This window comes from Pistacia vera, unplaced genomic scaffold, assembly GCF_008641045.1.
Source record: "Pistacia vera cultivar Batoury unplaced genomic scaffold, PisVer_v2 Contig837, whole genome shotgun sequence".
NCBI classification, from domain to species: Eukaryota; Viridiplantae; Streptophyta; class Magnoliopsida; order Sapindales; family Anacardiaceae; genus Pistacia; species Pistacia vera.
Genome location: NW_022196709.1, coordinates 679,781 through 697,654, shown reverse-complemented (window position 1 = coordinate 697,654; position 17,874 = coordinate 679,781). Strand labels below are relative to the sequence as shown.

At 31.4% G+C, this 17,874-nt stretch overlaps 1 non-coding gene across 1 annotated transcript; it reads left to right on the top strand.

Moving 5' to 3' along the window:
* The first annotated feature begins 7,749 nt into the window (after window positions 1-7,749).
* LOC116118096 lies at window positions 7,750-7,856 on the top strand. The gene has a single exon (XR_004126090.1). It is a non-coding gene; the product is annotated as a small nucleolar RNA R71 (small nucleolar RNA).
* The last annotated feature ends 10,018 nt before the right edge of the window (window positions 7,857-17,874 follow it).

The following is a 17,874-nucleotide window of genomic DNA, read 5'->3' as shown; positions in this document are numbered from 1 at the left end:
CCCTTACACTTTATAGGATATTCCATCTTTGCCCTTTAGTCAATTACAAAAAATGCCTTCACCTTCATTGCATTCTCCATAAAATTTCCTTACTTTTCACTCCCCACATTTACAACTAATTAGGGGTAGAAAGGTCATTTTACCCTTAAGAAAGTTTCTCTAGAATTTTCTAAAGAATTCCAGCCAGATCTTTGCCCCAGCGAAACTTTTTCTTCACCTCACCGAAACGTTCTAGAGCATACGTTGCCACAGCGAAATTTGTTCTTTGCTGCAGCAAAGTCTGCAAATTCTAAAACACAATTTAGGCAGAGAGTTTGTTGCCGTGGCAATAAAGATCTTTTGCCACGGTGAAGTCTGTACTTCCCAATTTCCAATCTTCCACCTTAAAACAAGCAAAACTAAAAGCATGAATAAGTTATGTACCTCAATGTGGGCGTTACAATCTTCATCTTCAATATGCTTTGACTTGACCTTGCATTCCTTAAATGGCAATTTAGGATCATCAATTTTGGAAATTTTAATTGCCGACTGATCTACCAAGTTAATTTTGAAATATGAATCCTGCTTCGATGGAAATTTTAGAGTCTCAATGACATTAAATGTCACTTCTTCATCTTGCACCCTTATGATCAACCTCCCCTCTTGTACATCAATTAAGGCTCTTCCGGTAGCAAGAAATGGTAATCTTAAGTGTTAGTAAACGGTCCCATATACACAGTGGAAACAAAAAAAAAATATATAATTTAGGGATCGTTTACATGAGCCAAGATCAAGGGTATAATTTTACAATTCATATTAAATAAAATCTGCAGAAAAATAAATCTGAGTTTAAAGAAAACAAATGCACATTGGAGGCTCCTCCAAATTTGTCGACGAATGTTTTGCTACTGATCCAAGTGTAGGATCGAACCTGCGTAGTCCACACAAAGACAATCTCAAAAAGAACCAAAGAGGGATTTGCTAGATCCTCTTTGGCTTCAAGATTAAGAAGAAAGGAAATCAAAGGAATTTGATTTAGGCTAAAACCCAAATCTGGCGTGGAAGGAGATGGGGTTGCTCTGTGTGTTTTAATTTCAAGAGAAATCAATTAATTCATCAATTAACACACACGCTTTTCTTTTTATAGTTAATCAATTTGCCCTAATCCCATACGAAATAGGCTTGAGCTCCAACCCAAATGCCCCATGTTGCCAACCACTCCCAATTTAATATTTCATCATTATCTCAATTAAAATCAATTAATATATATTTAAATATACATACATACATACATACATACATACATATATATATATATATATATATGGGCGAACACACATTTAAATGTAATTTCACTTATTTAATTTTCTCTAACAAATTAAATAAAGGCTAAGGCCTCAGCAAATTTAATTGTACTGTAAAATTACCAAAATACCCTTTCAACTTAAAAGATGAAAACGCCCTTCTTTCTCCTTGGATCTTAAATTATTTTCTCTAACAAATTAAATAAAGGCTAGCTGGCCTGATGGTACTCATGGTGCTTCCCATTTGCCTATAACCCCTTGGGCATGGGTTCGAGCCATGGGGGAGGCGAAGAAATCCCTTAAGGGTGGGGACAATACTGAGTAGAATTCAAACTCGGGTCTAGGCCTAGGCCCACCGGGCAAGCCGGCAGAAGGCTGGGTGTGACTCCACCACAACAAAATCCGCAAGAAATATGAATTTATCCACCTTAACCAACACATCTTCAACAATGCCTAGTGGATACTTAATCGATTGATCAGCAAGCTGAATGTAAACCCTGCGTTATCATTCCGATGCCCTAAGGTATGAAATTTACCTTTTCAAGAAATTTTCTTTTTTTGAATGGAAGGGTATAATGGTCAATTTACATGTATTTCGAGATGTGGCCATTTAAAGTGTAAGGGGTGATGTCATTAAAGAGAAATGAGGGTAGAATGGTCATAGAGTTGATTGATATGGTTAAACGGTGTAAACAGTAACCAGGGGTATAATGGTATTTTCATACAAATCCATATGAAATAAGTATCCATAAAAGTACTCCAAGGGTAAATTAGTCATTTACCTAATGGGATTGCTTAATTGTTAAGTTTTTTAAAGAAGTCAAATGGCATTAAATGAGTCCTAATTATTATGTTGTGATGGAAATGACCAAAACGCCCTTATATGAAAAAATTATGCCAAATGACCCTTATATCTAACTTTTATTGACCAATCACATTAGAGTAACAATGGAATAAATATTTACAAGGTTTTAAGAGAGAGTAGTCGGCCTTGTACACCCCAAATATATCATCTTCTTCCTCATCTCTCAAATCCACCATAAAAGCCACTAATCCAAGCAGTTTATTCTCTACTTTTCTTAGGATTTCAAGTTGATTTTCAAAGGAGATCACTATCCACACTTAAAGAACTTCAATTTTAGGGTTTAAGGTGAGTTTCAAAACCCTAGTTTTCTGATCTTTTAGTTAAAAGAGAAATTCATAAGTGATTATGTGTGTAAGGTAGAAAGGGTGAACCTTTGGAGCTAACTAGGAGTGTCTTTGTGATTTGAATACTAAGGTAAGGAAAAAATCTCCCTTATGACTACAATTGATAACACCTAGGGTTTATGAAACTTACATTTATTTAGGTTAATATGCGTGTGAGGCTATGTTTTGGTTATGGATTTTTTAAATGGGTGTGTTGATTGGTGTATGTGTGCATATGGAGGATGATTATGCCAATTAAGAGATTTGTAGTTGGATGATGTTTTGGCACTTTTTGGTTCTGTAAAAGGGAGGTTTTTATGGCCTTTTATACTTAGAATGATATGGCAAATGATATGAATGTGCAAATGAAGGTGACATGGTTAAAATGAATAGAATTCGGATTTGGCCTTTTGAGACTTATCCTGTACATGCTTCACTAAATCAGTCATAACTGAAGTTATAGAAGTCAGATTGAGTTTATTCTTGAAGTGCTAAAATTTTGAGAAATAGACCTAAAACTTTTATGTTTTAGCCAAAAATCAATTCGCATTGGAAGATAAGAAAAAATTTCTAGAAAAGTGACGAACTATATGGCATCCACCTTCTTAATGGAAATTCCCATTTGTTTTTAATTTTAATAAACCCCTGAATAATCTTACTACTGAAATTCCTTGTAATGTATGAGAAATTGAATGAATTAAGTTAAGAAGTTTAGTAGGAGAATATAGTATGATTAAGCATTGGAGATATTAGTCCATATGTTTGCATTCATAATGGTAATGCATATAGCTTATTTAGTTGTCTTATGAAAAAAATTTATGAAATGTTAAAGAATGAATTCCATGAGTCTCTTGAGGTATAAACCAAGATCAGAGGAGTGGAATTCTTATGAGAACCATGAGTCTTTTGAGGTGACGACCAAGAACCAGGTAATGGTTCAAATGAATCCGATCGGATAACAAAGACTAATGAAACCATCAAGTATAAAGATAAAAAAAATAAGCATGCCATGTACATGAATATTTTAGAAGTCATACATGTTCTATGTTATAGTATGCATGGTTATGCTATGACTTATGTTTATGAGAAAAGTCCATAGTGTATGATATGTTTTATGAACTTGTTATGTTAAAGAATGAAGGTCATGTTTTGTAGGTAGGTAAGGTCCTAAGTAATATACTAGTATAATAAACCTTAATAGTTTATAAATGGCCATATTCCCTTACTGAGCGATTAGCGCTCATCCCACGAAATGTTTTAAAATGTTTTGCAGGTAAGGATTAAGGCATGAAGCTGGGAGAGGATTCCGAGGGACACTATGAGCATAAAAGGATATTTTAATGATGACTATTGAATGGTTTTGCTAGTATTTAGTGTAGTAATTATGTTCATATTTCATAATGTAGTAAATATGTGTATGTTCTATAATGGAGTAAATATGTTGTGTTAATAAAGGAAATCAAATTGCTAGTAAATTTTGTAAATGTGTGTATGTTCTAGTAAGTATTACTATGGATTTCATAATTTACTCCAAGATAGGAAACTATATTTTTTGACTTATACAATGAACTTATTATAGTTTAGAAATTAAATTAAACAATATATATATGCTTTTAAACTACAAGTTTATTCTTTAAATAGGATTTTAAAATAAACTTCTTTCCTAGGCGTGCGTTTTCTAGGTTTTCAATGGCCAAGGGATACTTAGGAAATACCCGACTAGGGAGGGGTTTTACAGTGAAGAGAAACCATAGCCTGTTTGACTTCCCCAATTCCCAATTTCCTGAAAACAGAAAGAGGCATTAGGTTAATGATAGCACCCAAGTAACACAAAATTCTATCAAATTTAACATCTCTTATAACACAAGGGATAGTGAAACTCCTTGGATCCTTAAGCTTTGGTGGTAACTTCTTTTGTAAAATGGTGATGCGTTCCTTTGTAAGCATCATTGTTTCATCCTCTTACATCTTCTTCTTGTTTGAAAGGATCTCTTTCTGGAACTTAGGATAGCTCGACATTTGCTGCAAGGCATCTGCAAAAAGTATGTTAATTTGCAGTTTTTTAAAATACATCAAGGAATTTCATAAACTGCTTATCCTGATTTTGCTTTTTGAGCGATTGAGGGAAAGGAATTGGATGAATGTGATGTGCCAACTCTAGTGGTATTTCAAGAAATGGCAATTTTTCCTTCTTTTGGCTCGACATCTTGTCATTCTTTGGTTCTTCTTTTATGGGAATTGTTGGCCTCTCCTTAACAATGATCTCTTCATCGACTTCTTCCTCAGATTCTTCCTCCTTCTCTGGTGAGTTCTCATCCTTCCCTTTTGGTTCAACTTCTTCTAACACTGTTCCACTCCTTAGCATAATTGCATTCACTTGCTCTCTTAGATTGGTCACAGTATTACTTGATAAAGAACCTTGAGGTCTCTCATTCAAATTTTTAGCAATTTGACCCATTTGCACTTCCTAGTTTCGAATAGATGCTCCTTGATTTCTAAAATTTGTCCTTGTCTCATTCATAAAATCTATGGTCTCTGGCATGAATTTCCCCAACATGTCCTCTAATCTCGGCATTCTTTGCTCACATTGTTGATGGTTCACCTTTGATTGATGGTTTGGCATGGTCCTTTGATTCAATTGATTGTTTTGATTGCCCTAAGACAAGTTTGGGTGATTTCTCCAACCAGGATTATAAGTGTTGGAAAAAGGATTGTTCTATTGTCTCTGATTCCTAGCCAAATAGTTGACTTTTCTGATGATGAGGAGGATGAAACAAAGATGTTCCCCACTTGGCCGTCAATGCTCGCTGTAATACCTTCTTTCTTAGCTAGTATACTTGGAAAATATATTATGATAAAATACATAAGTATCAAATGAAAAGTAATGGAATTCTTTACATAACAAAAGTAACATATACAATAGCTTATAAAAAAAAGACAGTAATGCCATTTCTCTCCGTTTCTCACCTATTTCCTGCAAAACATGGAGAAACAATAGCGTGAGCACTAATTGCTCAGTAAGTAAATCTGCTATTCTTCTACCTCCGTTGCTTAATCTTTGAATTCTTTGAATTTTTTCCTTACTTTACTCTTTTTCTTTATCTTCATTCTCTCTTTGTTCTTTCTCTTTTCTTGTACTATTTCCAATTCTCACTATTCTTTTGTTCTAACTTTCTTTATTCTTTCTTTCTAATTCTCTCTGTTTTTTTCATTCTTTCTTCTAATTTCTCACTAATTATGATAGGAATCATGTTATTATGCATGGATGAGATGCAAATGCATAAATGCATAGAGATGCATTTTCTTTCTTCTTTTCTATTTCTTCTCTGTTTCTTTCTCTTTTTCTATGTTCCTTTCTTTCCGTTTCTTTTCTTTCTTTCAGTTCTTTCTATTCTTTCTTTTTCTTTCCTTTTTGCTCTTCTTTTTCTTTTCTTGCTTGCTTTTTCTTTATCGATTAGACTCGGTTGATAAATGGATTCGGAACCCTAACCATGTGAGTGAGTACAATCCTCATTTACATGCACTCTTATGGACTGTACAAATTCTTTTCTTCTTAGCCACTCAATTAAGTTGCCGTGCATGTAGGAAATTTCTTCTGGGTATAGCCCTCATCCACATATACTCTTACAGGCAGTACAAGTTCTTCTTCTTATTCTTAGGCTACTCACTTAAGGAGGCGTGCATGTGGGAATCTTCTTCTTCTTGTCACTCATAGGTTCCCCAACATAACGACCTGTTCTTTTCTTCTTTTAAAGCATTCTAGCTTTTTCTTTCTTTCTTTTTAATCTTTAAATTCTTTATTCTTTAGATTCTCATACATATGCATATATACATGTGAATGGCTCATGCTTGTTATTCTTTCTAAGTGCAAAACTGTAATGCAAGAATGCCATGTAGCACAAAAGTAAGTCTTTCTCTACTCATGCATACACTTCTCGTAGACATTTCATCAAACATCATGCATGCATATTCAAATTCTATTTTGGCTATATTTCTACTTCTTTCTCAAACCATCCATATTTAGAGTAAAACTCCTCTAAAGATTAAACCTAGCCAAGAAACACACCTCAAAAATTCTACTCAAACTCTTTCTAAATTCAACCAAACTTCAATTAATCACCATACCATCAAATCCTCTTCTCATGGCTCAACTCTACTCATCAGTAACCATCTACTTATCAATCAACATCATTCTCATCAACAATTCTCAAAATCATAAGCACATACATGCATATAAAATCTCTACACAATTGATTACTTAAATCATAACTTGGGTTGGATTTACTAACCTTGTGCTTGAGTAATTCCACAAGAATCTCTCTTTCTTTGGTAGACTTATTCTTTTTCTAAAACCCTAAGCGTAAACACTATAAGAATTCAACACTTTCAAAACTTAAACTCATAGCTATTACAAGAATTCTTACCTTTGGATGCTTAGGATCAAATCTATCCCAAAATCCAACCAAAAGGCCTCTAATCTTCCTTGGAAATTTGATGAAGAGATGAGAGAATTGGAGAGTAGAAGTGGTGTGTGGGGTGTAGAGAATGGGAGGGTTTGTGTGCTTGAACCCTTAATATCTCATATTAATATGCATTCTTTCCCATTTTGCCCTTGTATTTTCTTAAAAATTCCATCTTTGCCCTTTAGTTCATTACAAAAATACCCCCATCTCCAATGCATTCTCCATAAAATTTCCTTACTTTTCACTTCTCACTTTTACTACTAATTAGAGGTAGAATGGTCACTTTGCCCTTAGGGAAAAATTCTCTAGAATTTTCTCAAGAATTCTAGCTAGCTCTTAGCCCCAGTGAAGATTTTTCTTTGCCTCAGGAAAAAATTCCAAAGCATATGTCGCCGCGGCGAAGTCTGCAATTTTCTAACTTCGCTAATCCTTCACTAAAACTAAGGGCAAATAAGCATATATAAGTTACATACCTCAAACTAGGTGTTACACTCGCATGGTTACCTACACAAAAATCATATGTTAGTTAAGGTGTTTAAATGGAATTAACATGCATACGTCTTATTTGCTTCTGAAACGCAGCAAGTTAGGCTGAAATGGTTGTGTAGGCATCAACTTCATGAATACCCATGGACTTCTTCAACACTATTTTGTCATCCGGTCTTTGGTAGTTTTTACTTGCTAAAACTTCAAGTAACTCTTGAGCTTCCACCAGTGTCTTATTCGGTAAAGCTCCTCTAGCTACTGCGTTTACCATTGTTCAAACATTTGGTAGCAAACCCGAATAAAATGTCTGGACTTGCATCCAAACAGGCAAACAGTGGTATGGACACTTCCTCAACATTTCCTTGAATCTCTCTCATGCTTCATATAATGATTCATGGTCGCCTTGTACGAATGAGGTAATATCATTTCTCTTTTTTGTTGAAAGAGCTGGTGAATAGTACTTGTACAGGAACTTCTGTGCTAGATCATTCCATGTTGTGATGGTTCCAACAAGCAACAACATTAGCCATCCTTTTGCCTTATCTCTCAATGAGAATGGAAACATGCACATCTAATAGCATTATCTGTCACCCCCTTGGGCTTGAATGTGTCACAGATTTCCAAGAAGTTGGCTATATGCATATTAGGATCTTCTTTTGGATCACCCCCAAACTGTACTGATTGCTGAATCATTTGGATTATAGTTGACTTTATCTCAAAGTCATTCACCTCAACAGGCGGTCTTATACTGCTCGAACTACATCCATCAACTTGTGGAAGTGAAAATTCCCTTAATGTTTTGTTTTCATCCATCTCAACGACTCTCGCCTCTCATTCTCTTCTCTCTCTTATGAGTCTTCTTGCGGTTCTTTCACTCTTTGGATCAATAGGAACCATTGGATGATTTCTTGCTTTTCGCATAGACTACATAGGAAAGAAAAAGAGCGTGAGATTACAAACAAACAAAAAGAAAAATTTAACTAAAAACAATTAAAACTAAAAATTAAACTCCAAATTAGTGAAAACTAGAAAACTTCAATACTAACACAAAATAAATCTCTGGCAATAGCACCAAAAAAACTTGATGCGTGCTTTCACAAACATGCATACTTAGCAAGTACACTAGTCGCAAAAAGTAATAAAGTGATGAATCGAGTATCGTTCCCAGGAGGATTGAGTGCTAAGTACAAATTTTCCTAGTTTTATAACTAATTGAAGAACAAAAAAATCATTTGGAATTGTGGGAGGAAGTAAAGCTAAAATTTAAAGCATAAAATTAAACAACTGAAATTAAAAGTAAACTAATTAACACAATATCAATTCAAGGTAAGAGAGGTTAGGGTTTCGACTTCACTAGGATACTTTACTTTAATCAACAAGTTATGTTGCTTTCAAGTTCACATACAAGGATTATAAGTCAGTCCCTCTAATTTGGAGAATATACCTTCTCAGGCTGTATTCTCTTATTTATCCCTATTAACCTTCTGCACCCAACAAAATGAAGATCAACAGGTCAAAGTCTATTAAGTTAAGTAGAATCCTAAAGAGATTTCATAGATTGCTGAACCTATCTCTAGCATTCGCTTAATCTACGGTGTTTACTCTAAAAAGCTAACACATGAATCACTTTTCAGTCTCATCATGCTCAACATTCAATTGAATCAAAACCCAACATCCAATTGCATTAAATACTAGAATAAACACATAATCCAAGCAATAGAACCCAAAAACAACATCAATTTATAGACTAAACCATTGTAATCCAAGTTACATCAAGTCCCTAACCCAAAAGTGAGTTAGTTCATACTCAAAGTAAAGAAAAACATAACATAAACTGTAAATAAAGAGTTCAACATGTTAGAAATTGAAAGAGAAACAAAATCTTCCCTAATTTTGAGACCCAAATTCTTCAAATCTCCTTCTCCTCTTCCCCTTTCCTAAAAACATCGACTCCTCTTTTCAAAATGAGCTAAGTCTCCCTTAATTAGTTGGCCAAAACCCTAGGAACAAATACAATAATAGAAAAAAGCAGCATTTTACAAAAATTAAAATTGTAGTTTTCACCACAGCGAACTTGATTTTTACTGCTACATTGTGACGAAATGCCAAAAGGCAAATTTGACCCCAAAAGTTTCATGCCACGGCGAAAATGCTTTTTGCCAGGGTGAAACTCTGTCTTCATTTGGTTGAAATTACAAAACTGCCCTTGCATGCTCCAACACTTGAATCTTTGGTTTTCTTTTTCCTTCTCGCTATGCTAAGCTTCAAGGGTGCTTCCAATCAACCACCAAACATCTATGAACTCTTCAAACTCTTGAGTTTGATTTGATTGACCCTATTTTTGATTCGTTGAGATCCAGAAATGCATTTTAGACCTGAAATATGAAATAAACTAATTAAGCAGCAATTCAGGGCTAAATTCAAAGGGAATATTTGACAATCCTACCAAATAAACAAGAAAAATAGTATAATCCATGGATTATCAACTCATACTAATCGAATGTATCAAATACTTAATATACCTATGTAGAGATATAGATGAATGCAAACTATTTACATTTAAGATGAATTAATACTTAACATTAAATGATTAAGACAAAAAAAGTTTATATTTGTTGAATAGAATAACAAATTTTTCTGGGTAGAAACAAAATTGAAACAATGATATCTAATATATATAACAAAATCAAATAATTAGTGTTCAACACAATAAAAATACCAATATAATTTACAAAAGTACTGAAAACGAGATTCAAATAACAATACTAACTCTCATTAATGATTAACATGATATTATCGGCCAAATCAAAACACACAAAAAAATTGTTCGCTATCCAGTATCCACACAAAAATTATATGAACAACTAAGACCATAATAACATCATAATTTCCATATACTTACACATACACACACACACACACACACACATACACACACACACACACACACAAATGCCATGAAAACATCATAATTCCTTACAAAAGAATGAAAACACAACCCACAAATCTATTACAATTACCATCACAAATTGTGCAACGAATCATTGCAAAAGCAACTCAGAATAACAACACTACTCTTCAAGAAATATCGTTGACGTAAGTTTTACTAATATCATTATATTTCATTAATCTATTGATTTCATTGTTTTGTTAATCTTACAGAAAACTATATTTTGACACCCAAAAATTGGTATGGATTATGCTGAATTACTTGTGTCTTTAGTTCTTAACAATTTTCTAATACATAAAAACCAAAATACATGTTACAATCGATATTTAACTGAATCATATTTTTCAGACTTTTTTACTGTTAATTTCTTGATCATACGGGTACTGATATTATGATTACCAACTATTGAAACCATTATTTACACTTTTTTTTTTTTTTTTTTTTTTTTTGTGGATCTTGTGTCTGAAAACCATTATTTACCTTGCAATTTGTAGGTGCAAATCTCTAAACAAACAAACAAACAAACGTAAAGGAAGTCTTACATAGTAAAAACATCTTCAAACAATGACATAAACTACTAGCAATAATAACGGTAGGGCTTTCAACTCTGAAGATCCTTGTAGAAGCAAAAAATAAACATGTTTCGCTACTGCTTGGAACACATTTTTTCTTCGTGAAACATGATAGAAATAAAGGATTACAACTATTCATTGTAGCTTGCAAACAAAATGACCAGCAAGCAATGTATCAAACCGCCGCTGCTCTAACCACTATGCACGACAGTAGAGGTATAAAAAATTTTGACGAAATTAGCAAAACTAACCAATCAATTCCACAAACTGAAAAATTGCAAGGAAGTATTCAAATCCATGACTCCAACTGCGACAATTCTCATTAAAAGGAGAATATTTCGAACTTTCGACAAAGAGAATCAAAATGGTATAATTGGGACAGATCAACATCACCAGAAAATATCACATGTCAAAGATGTAACGTAGATTACCAGATTCTATGTATGAAATATATTTTTTAGTAAGTTCCTTATATGATTTATTACACATGTAAAAATTTAAATACTTTTTAATTTATTTTGAAAATAGAAGTTAAAATTCATTGGATTGTCCACACATGTTTGACAAACATCAATCTAAATATATTATAATATAATTAACAAAATCTATAAATAAGCATTCCTATCGCACATCGAAAAAAACTTCTATTCTATTACCAACCAAATTAAATCCCACGCCAAACGATAACATTCATTTGGAGCACGGATGTCGAACCATTATTCACTATCCCACCAATATATTATAATATCATTATGATATTTCTGACTTGAATACTTAACCAAATATTTATTACACTTTTTTTGAATGTTGTGCAAACGGTTTGCTACTGTTTCGTATCCTCTTTTCCAAAAAGGTTATTAACCTTTTTTTAATTGACGTTTTTACTTATTATTAGGCAACTATTTAGTTTTCCAAAGCACCTTTTGTATTCTCAAAAAAAAAAAAATTAAATTTTAAATAAATAATTTACATAATATTAAAGTGATACTAAGACAAATTTATAGAAGTCACTGATCAGATGTTAAAATAAAATTAATAATTGTATCTCTATAATTATTAATATCAATTGTAGACAGATGTTATTAAATCACTCATGCAAATGGAGAAGATTACCGGAATATTATATGGTCTAATCGTACAATCGATATTATTTTACATACATGTCTTTGATATTGGATGTCATACTTTCATGCATATACACTTTTACCACCTTTTCCAATCTATTCTTACTATCCTTTATATTAAACTTGTGCTAATAAGATTTTATTCTTCTTAAGCAACCATGTTTATTTATTATAACATCTTTATTCATATTCCATATGTTTCTTTTGTATTCCTAATTAAACAAAACAAATTAAAATATGTTTAGATGTGAATCAACAAAATTTTAATTAAAAACTAAGATACTCAGTAAAACATAAACAATTATATTAGACCAATGCCAAACTGTATAAATATTTTATATTAATTAATATATTACCACATCATCACGATATCTCTGATTTGGATATTTAACAAAATATTTATCACCATTTCCTCTAAAACTATGCCAATCAAATATCATTATTATTAAATCACTATATTTATTTATTGTTGATCGATGCATTATACTATTATGTGATATCTTTGATGTGACATTACTATTAAAAATCAGGATACTAGAATTTGGGTTTAATTATGGGTTAATGTACTTACTTTTTTATTGATGTTTTTGATATTTGGATGGTGTGTGGTATTGTGATATTTAATGTCGTTCTTAATGTACCGATTTTGTTAAAGTGTTGATCAAATAAATGATACTGTTTATGTAGATATTTATACAAAATTAATGTAATTCATAAAAGCAGATATCCATTTTGATGAGACACGATCCGTTTTTCACTGGTTTAAAAAAATTCGTACTAATCAAATGTATCAAATGCTTAATATAACTATATAGAAATTTAGATGAATTCAGACTCTTTACATTTAAATTTAATTAATACTTAACATTAAATGATTAGTACAACCATCATTAATTTACAAAATTATTAAAAACCAGATTCATACAATAACATTGACTCTCATTAATAATTAATAGAACATTATCTAGGAGTTGAAATAACAAAAAAAAAAAAAACAAAACAAAAAAAAAACCGTCTGCTACCCGCATGTGAACTATATAAACCACATATACCATATCGATAACATAATTTCCATATACTTGCACCTCAAAAACAACACCAAAACATCATGATTCCTTACAAAAAAACAAAAAAAATAACCCACAGGTCTGTTACAATTACCATCAGAAATTCTACAATGAATCATTGTAAAAGCAACTGACAAAGACGACACCGCTTTACAAGCAATACGGTTAACATAAGTTTTACTAAAACCATCGTATTTCATTAATCTATTGATTTAATTATTTTCATAGTCATGCATAAAATGATATTATACAAAATGGTTAAACATACAACTAATAACAATAGGATAGTGGTTTGTTCTGCGAGAGTCTTATAACGATAATGGTTAACCATACGAATGGTTGTGGCAAACCATGTGCATCTTTAGTTGTTAATAGTTTTTTAATACACAAAAAAACCAAAATGCATTTTAGAATCCATATTTAACTGAGTCATATTTGACACACTTATTTATTCTTAATTGCTTAATCATACAGGCAATGGTATTGTGATTCCTAACTATGGATTTTTTTTAATTATTACGAATATTGTGCTTCGAAACCATTATTTACCGTACAATTTACAGGTGCAAATCTCTAAACAAATAGGCAAACATAAAACAAATATTACAAAGAAGGGACATTTCGAAACAACACAAATACCAACAATAGCAACAGTGGGACTTTCAATTCTAAAGACACTTGCAAAAGCATAAAATAAACAAGTTTTGCTACTGCTTGGAACACAATTGTTCTTTATCAAACATGATACACATATGGGATTACAACTAATAATTGCAGTTTGCCAAAAATACAATATGCAAGCAATATATCACACTGTCGTTGCTCTGCTTATTGTACATGACAATAGAGGTATACAAATTCTAATAAAATTAGTAAAACTATCTAATCATTTCTACGAACTGAAATATTGCAGGGAAGAATTTAAGCCTCTGACTCCAATTGCCATAATTCTCATTTAAAAGATGAATATTTGAGACTTGCAACAAGGAGAATCGAAACCATATACACTAGGATAGATCAACGTCACCAGAAAATATCACATATCATAGGTGTAACATGGATTACCAAACAGTCTGTATGAAATTTGATTTTTAGTAAGTTTCTTGTGTAATTTCTTGCACATGTAAAAATTTAAATGCTTTTTACTTTAATCTGAAAATAGAAGTTAAAACTCACTCAATTATCTACGATTGATCCAAATATTTAATAACTTATAAAGAAAAATTGATCATAAAATTACAATGATCAGTAAAACGTAACAATATTTAATAAAAATATTAAACACCAATGATTATGAGAATCTCAAATAATTAAACACGTTCAACAAACAGTAATCTAAATACTATTCCTATAACATATCAAAAAAGAAAAAAAAATCCTTTCCATTATTGATTAGATTAAATTCCATGCTGAACCACAACATATTTTGGAAACCTGCCTGCCGAATCATTGTTAAGTATTTATTATGCTTTCCTTTAATGCGCTACAAATAGTTAGCTACTGTTTTGTATCCTATTACCTAATGAGTTGTCAACACTTTTCCAATCAACGTGTTTATCTGTTACTAGATGTCTATTAATTTTTCTAGAGCAACTTTTATATTGTTTGATACAGTACCCCATAAATTAATTGGGTTGTCATGTTCTCAACTGCTAAATAAACAAGGCAACGATTAGAAAATAATCCCAAAAACTTTGAATAAACTATATAGATAGACATGCGTTTTCAAAATTAATATGAGGATTATGGATGTGAAGGAACCATCAGAATTTTATACTATGACAAAAATTCTCGCATAAAATATTAATTCAAATTTATTCCATCTATTTGTTTCATATTTCTATTTAGATAAAACAAATCAAAATATATTCTAGCATGAAGTAACAAAATTTTAATTACAAGACTAAAATACTGGATAAAACATAAACAATGTTTAATATTTTAATAGATATTTAATAACAATATTAGACAAAACTGTTTATAAAAATGTTAAACATAATTTATAGTTGACAAATACATATTCAACAAACATCAATCTAAATATATTATAATCTTAATTAAAAAAAACTATAAATAACTATTTGTATTACAAATTTAAATTATTGATTAAACAAGACCGAAGCCGAACTATATGCATGTTTCATAACCATATTGCCAAATCACAAGTAAAAATAAATAAATATATTATGACATCATCATATCATCCCTGACTTGGATACTTAACAAAAAATTTATTGCCCTTCCTTTAAAAATGTATCAATAAGATTTTATTATTAGTAAATCATAGTGTTTATTTATTATAATATCTCAACATCTTGCCGAACCATCATTAACTACTTAACTAATATGTTACACAATTAACAAAATATTTATTATGGTTTTCTTTAATATTGTACAGATAATCTACTAATATTTCGTATTACCTTATCTAAACAATTATTAACACTTTTTCGATCGACAAGTTTATTTAGTACTAATTGTCTGTTCAGATTCCACCTATTCGTATCCTATCCTTTTATAAATATTACTTTAACATCAATCACCCATTTAACTTTCTTCAGATGCTATATGCTTTAATTGTTCATTTTTTTTCTCCACAACTTAATTCGTAAATGGCTTACAAAACATCACAACCAAAAAAATCAACAACAATAATTCTCCACCAAGGCAACTAGAAGGTATCAATGTTCCACATCTTTTGTATCTTAAATTACAAAATGTCAAACAAAATGATAATACATATTTGCAGGAATATAAAAACCATAAAAAAAAAAAAATCTGTCCAGAGTTCATCTCGTAATTATATTTACAGATTTATGTTACCATTTCCATATATTTATAAAATTTGATTGTATATTGTTTTTGTAGTTGCTTTAGATATTTTTTAGGGAATGCCGGAATTGAGGGAACTTTTCAAAATAGTTGACACCAATCTGGATGATCTATTTACTGGTAGAGACAAATTCAGAGAAGTCACTGACCAGATATTAAAAACCATGCAATCTGTCATGGATATTATCTATAACATAAACAAAAGAAAGTATGCATATGCACTAGAGAAATTGAACAAATATAAGAGAAATAGAAAATAAACACCATCTACATCATCAAAACCTATTTCACTGTATGAAAAACCGATGTACTTATTTCTTTTATAATAAAAGTATTATTCTCTATGTTCAACTTTATCTTGATTTTGATGTTACTCATTAATTTATTAAAAATTGTTCCTTTGATTGACACATTGTATTTATTGTTTAATGAATCTACTAAAAATTCTCCATCTTGACATACTGGTTTTGATTTAATTTTTCCATCTTCACACATTGGATGAATATTAATAATAATTATGGATGCGTTTGGTTTATTATTTTGGATAGGATTTTGGGGATAGTATTGGGTTGTTGGATAGGGGAGTATTATGAGGTAAACTTTAAAAATTTATGAAAAAGCCCTTAAGTTTACTAATTTAATTAAAGACCCTAATATATAAAATGACAAAAACACCCCCACCACCTGCAGTGCCAGATTCTGGCCACCACCGTCGGAATCTGGCCGGAAAATTTCATTACAACACAGACCGGTCGGATCTATGCCGTAACGCGTCGTTATGGCCTTTTCCGGCTAGATCCGTGGTAAATCTATGAACTGCTGTGGCTGCGACGGCTGGAAAAGGCTGAAACGATGGCAAAAAATATGGCCGTCGTTGACGGCAGATCTGGCCTTTTCCGACCAGATCTGACCATTACCGGCTATTTTCGGTGGCTGTGTGACTATTGTGATAGATTTCGGCTATCACCGGTTGTGATTTCCGGAATCTGGCAGGTATTGGTGGGTGGGGGTGTTTTTGTTAACTTTTAAACTTTTTTTCTAGGGTGTATTAATGAAATTAATAAACTTATAGGGTCTCGATGTAATTAAAAAAATAGATTAATATTTTCGGAATAACATGCCAAACAACATTTGAAAAATAGGATTGAGAATATGGATAAAAACAATAAGTCAAACGCACCCTATATGAGTACATTACATAGACATTCCATAAATCTAATTACTTTAAATAAAAACATATAAAGATGAAAGTTAGTCTCTTCATATTCTATTTTGTAGTTCTACAATTATTAACTCAGAAATTAATTAAGTTATCATGGTCTCAACTGTAAAACAAACAAAACCTTTGAATGAACTGTGTGAACGGATGTTTGAAAATTTGGCTGAAGATTACTGATTTTAAAGAAATATATGAATTCTATACTGTGAGAAAAAAAAAATTATCAGTCAATGTCAAACTTGAAAAAGAATATAACTTACATAAATTGTAAAAGCTCAATATAAATTTTAAGTTTAATTGAAATTAATAATTATAAAAGTACAATTATTAATTTTATCTTAACACAACTCTATACATATATAGAATTTATATTTACTCTAAAATTTATATAATTTAATAATTATCATCTCTTGATTTACTTAATTTATTTTAACAAAATAAATTTGTTTACACCTTATTTAAAAAAATTAAATAAATATACCTGTGTAATATTACGCAGACTATATCTAGTTGATTAATATATTTAATAATTGGAGATACAGATCAATTTGACGGAGGTAAAAATTCACTTCCCTCACCTTAGGCTTTGTGGAGGAATTACTAAAAATTCCCCGGCCAGCCCAGCCCAGTGGTGTTTCAACCTTAACCTCAGTTTTGTATAGCTGTATTCGTCGGGCAAATAGACCCGAC